The sequence below is a fragment of the Lottia gigantea genome (assembly GCF_000327385.1).
Source record: "Lottia gigantea unplaced genomic scaffold LOTGIsca_66, whole genome shotgun sequence".
NCBI lineage: Eukaryota > Metazoa > Mollusca > Gastropoda > Lottiidae > Lottia > Lottia gigantea.
This window is the reverse complement of record NW_008710245.1, coordinates 1,328,989-1,334,511: the sequence shown is the minus strand read 5'-3', so window position 1 is coordinate 1,334,511 and position 5,523 is coordinate 1,328,989.

The following is a 5,523-nucleotide window of genomic DNA, read 5'->3' as shown; positions in this document are numbered from 1 at the left end:
ACTCAATATTAAAGGTGTCTGTCCAAATATATTGTCTTAACAATGATTCTCCAGGATCATGTCTTCCATCATATTGGCCAAACCATTGGTATTGAACATTCCTGGATTACTCAATTTTAAAGGTGTCTGCCAAGACATATTTCATATCTGTTTAGATAAAAGAAAGAAAGAGATGGTTTAATAGTAACAGTTTTGGTTCTCAAGGATCATGTCTACCATCTTGTCATTGGCATTAACCATTCTTGGATTAATTATACCCATTTACAAATAGGTTGACTGCAAAAGATGACTTACCAAGGTCACCAAACTAAGATTAGACACCAGAACCACCATTTGTAAGACTTAAACTAAAAAAAGATGTCTTTCTATGTTCCTCTTTAAATTCCATACTGACCAGAATGATCTTCATTCCCTGTGGTATAACAAAGAAAGCTCATCAGCATCTACAAACCTTCAAATGTTTCATGACCACGACCAACCTACAGAAATAACATCAATATTGTAGCATACAAGACAAATATAATCAATAGTGTCCAAACCACTGGTTAGGTCTTTCAACTTCTTTATGAGGTATGAATACCAGGATGAGTGGTTGGGGGGATATTTAAAGGCAGAGCAAAATAACCCATATGGAAAACCATTACCAACTGTAAAAATCTTCTTCCTTTGCAGAGAGTCCATAAACAAAACATTATTTTGAAATTTGAATGATATTCCTTGCTGTTAAAATTGAGTGATATTTTCGATGATTGCTTGTGATGTAAATTACGCTTGTAATAGTTATAATACATGTATTCTTTATTATGATACATCTTCAACTTGATGTTTTCCACATTAAAATCACATCAATTTGTCAGTTTATATCATTCTATATTACTTTCAGCCATTTTTCACCAAATAAAAAGTTTTGTTTAGTCTAAAAAATTGTCTTATCAAAAATACTGGAGATCCAATTATTATGAAAGAAAATATGAAAACAGGATAAAACTTTTTATAGATAAACCACATTTTAAGATAGCTACACCTACATATACATACCACTTGAGATCTGTTTATTGATATACTGTCTAGCAACATCTCGGCATATTAAGTCTTCTAAAATGTCTGACCCTCAAGCCAGATCTTAACACAAATAGTTATCAAACAAAGAGTTAAAACTTTTATTCAGCAGAAATAATTGACCTCATAAACTCATAAATTGTGGTGAATGTTTCTGAAAACCTGAGGCCTTTCTGAAACTTGGTTTGTCAAATAACCATCCATTTTGGAGTTTCCTCTTGAACAGTCAAATCTATTGGCAAAGAGATCACATTTGTTACCAGCAGAGTGTACAAAGTCCACTTAGCAAGCACATCCACTTTAAAATTTAAAAATATTGAAGCTCAACTTTGCATTCTGAGATTTTGAGCTCAGGCTTTAGCTAACTGACTTAAGATTTACCTTGGGAACAAACACATTCACCATCAGAGTTGTCATCATTATTGTGAGTTGTCAATATAATAAAGATAAAAAATTCTGATGCCAAGGTCAGCACTTCTGAAAGTTGGCCCTTCAACTACAATCACCAGACTGTCCAAAATTTTAGACTCTAATAAATTAATACTCATAACTATTTCAGCTACTTCTAAAACAAATTCAGATTCTACAGTTGTTGGAAATGTTTTGTACAAAAAATTCTGATCAATGAAACCATGTAAATCTGTCAATTTTCATTACCAGATTTCTAGATTTATCTCTCAACTGGAAGATTTCTAGATATTAATAAAAAAAAATGAATTACTAGAGGAAATTATACAGATTTGTTGCTATTATCTCTCAGGAAATAGAAAAACTAGATATATTGGAAAGACCAATTATGTGTTCATTCCTCTAGAGTATGCACTGGTAGTAAATAATAAAATATACTGATTATTTCCAATTCTAAAATGTCATTCTGGGCATATTTGTCATATTTCTAGTGTTTTGCATATGTTGAGCGGCTATGACAGGTGTCTTGCGCAAGGCAAGGTATGTTTACTCTTCTGGACACTGACATCTGATACACTTTACTCATTTATGGTTGATATACTTCCTCATGTGAAAAGCTCATTAGTTGCTACCAATGTTTTGGATTTTGCACTGTTAGTACTTGGTTTGGGGCATTTGTACTTTTAGATGATCTAAAAATCAGAAATAATTCAAAAACCCTTGAGAAATCCAATTTTGAAAATCAAATTCAAGGTTTCATATTCATATCAGGTATATGAAATTTGAAGTCTGGCGTTCAGGGGATATATATCCTTGAAATAATGTAGAAAAATCAAAAAGTATTTTAAATAAAGAGATGAAGTACGTTCTCAAACAGTCCTGATGACATATCTTATATCTGAAACGTGTTTTGCTAGTCAATTTCAGTTAGTAAGCAAAACAATTTCTGGATAAAGACTTACATATCTGTATACTAGTGGATGATATGCCACACGAAGCAAATCTTTTTGCAAACCTGATGGTACTACTCTTATTGCTTCTGATTTTGTCTTGTTTTGGACAAGATTTTGGGTTAACGGAATTGTTTTGCTTTTAGAGATTTTCTATTGATATCTTAATAACTGTGAAAATGGTCAGATTTTCTGTTTTTGAGTACACTTTCTCAGAGTGTATGTGTACCAGAACTGAGGGTGACATGTAAACTTAATCAATAATTAGTAAATATACCAGGTCAACACTGTCATTGTTATAAATAGCATACAGTTCATTTGTATCAGTAGTACACAATCCAGTACCAAGGCTATGCTGATAAGAACTTTCTATGGTCAGAAAAGAAAGACAGAAACAATCAAATTTTACAAGAATAACAACTTAGGTTTGCAATGATCCTTCTGACAGCTGGTCCTTGGTCAAACCTCTTGGCATTGATATTTCCTGGATTATCTGTACCTATTTAAAGCTGGGTCAACTGGAATGACTTATTCAAGGACACAAGATATTCACATGCCGACAGAGATAAGAATCAATGACCATCATATGTTTGTGCAGAGCTCTAACTTAATCTAAAATTTTCTGGATGTTCTAATTTCTATTAAGAATTTCTTGAATTCTGAAAGCAAAAGGAATGGTTAGTTCAAAAGCCCTATCACAGTATGGCATAGGTTGTTTATTAAGTCAGGCTGATCTGTTTTACTAGTGCCACAGATGAAACATTCTACATATCTCATCCCTAAAAATTAAATTTTACAATCCCATCCATCTGAATGTATTTTCCTAGAATTTTCACTAGAATTTTGTAGAGTTTCCCTTTAAGAATTGTAACTCTCTTGTTGAGATTTGTTGAAGGAAATTAAAAACAAGATATTGATTCAAGTCTTCTACAGATCCAATATTTAATAGCCTTCCTCAAACAAATTTGTTGATCTTGTCATTTTTTACTCAAAGTAAATTTGTGCAGGTTGTCCCAACGGTATTAAAAACCGTAACTGAGTAAGAAGTTAGAAGATATCATAGATAACTAGGTTAAATTGTCAGGTTTCTTTACACTTCTGTTATATGACTTCTCTACAGAATGAATTTATTTTTATTCCCATGATCAAGGTTTATTTTAGACCAGTCATTACTTATTTCTGGAGTTTGCTCTATAATCTACTTTTGTACAATTTTAAACTGGCCTAGGCTGGACCAATCATTTGCTCAGTTTATTTCAGACACTGACTGACTTTTGTATAATTTTCAATAGTTTGGCTTCAGATTTGCTCATATTGTGTTGATCTTCTCTTGACAAGAGGTCATTGCTTGTTTCTGGAGTATGTTCTACTAACTGACCCACTTTTATCAATTTCAAGCTTTTTAGGCTGCAGATTTGTTTAAATTATGTCTGTGTTTTCCTCTTGTATTTTTTTACATTAAATCAGTTCTCCATCAATCATAACTTATTCCTGAAATTTATTTTAGAACTGTCAGATTTTTGTACTATTTTCTGAATCCTGAGATTGTGGCTGAGCTAGTCAAAGAAATGTTTCTGAAAATTAGAGTTTTAATTCACTCAGCATTTTTTGCTTTCAAGGACGTCTTTTGCTGTGAAAATTAAATACCAGACAAATAACATCAGACAATAATTACAAAATAATTAAGGTCAATTATTGTAAAACAGCGTTCATTACGCTGACAATTCTGTGGCCCTTACTCAGTCCCAGTTTAATGATGCATAGAGACACTTCTGTTCAGCTATTTATTCTCAAATGAACACATGTTTAGTGGATGGCTGTAAGCTGCTATACATGGCTGTCCATGAAAGGTTGTCAATGCATTAGATAAAGGGCATATTAGCATCCTTTCATCACTCTTCCTTTATCTCTTCGTTAATCAATTACCTCCCTTTATAACCTGATTACAGCTCTTCAGGATGAAGTTAGAAATAGTCAATAGTTATTACACATTATCTCATAATGGCATGGAATCGATACTAAACACCATTAGCTATTTAGACTCTTGTATTTATCACCCAACCAGTAAATTACAGCTTTTTAGAAAGAAAAACAGTTTCTGCTTCTAAACATTACCTCCGGGTCAAAAACATTTTTATTGGTTATTTCCTGTAGAGCAATGGTTGGATGATCATTAATTGAGACAGTATGTTTGCATTATCTGTTTAGATTGAGCAGAAAACAGATGCTTGTCTTTCCAGATCCTCCCATGGCACTGCAGTGAATTACATACTTGCTTGCTAACCTAAAGACCACAGTCAAAGGAGCATATATATAAAAAGTATGTGTGGGATATTAAACTAAGGCCCTGTGTTCTGTAGGCAAAAGTCCTCTCATTCCAAACTGCACGTCCTTATCTGGTTTATTTTGAGTCCAAATGTTAGTATTTTCTAAGATGCATGATACAGCTATTGGTTTGAAGGGCAAGACACATGTTAGTGAATCAGAACACATGTTGGACACATGTTAGTGAATCAGAACACATGTTGGACACACGCTTGTAAATCAGGACACATCTTATTGAATCTGGACACATGCTAGTGAATCAGGACACATGCTAGTCAATCAGGACACATGTTACTGAATCAGGACACATGTTACTGAATCAGGACACATCTTAGTGAATCAGGACACATCTTAGTGAATCAGGACACATGATTGAATAATTTTCTACATAAAAGACATGACACTTGGCAAAGGTGGTTCGGGAGGCTGAGCATCTACTCTCAGCCCAATGCAGAAATGTTGCACCTGGAACACTTATGTTGTTTGATGCATCATTTAGATACATATACCACTTATTTAAAATTGATTATCTTACAGCTTCAAAATAATCACTCATTGCAACTTTTGTTTGCCAATATCAGATAACAGTCATTCCAAACAAATGGGTTTCATCTTCACTTAGTTTTTGAGTCTTGAAACCTATAAATCTGTATAAAGATCAATCTTATATCATGATAGATCATGGTATATCAAATAACAGAAATTTCAAATATAATAATAAAAAGTCTATTCCACGTTATATTTTAAAAATCCACACTTCATGATGGGTTTCATCTTCGCT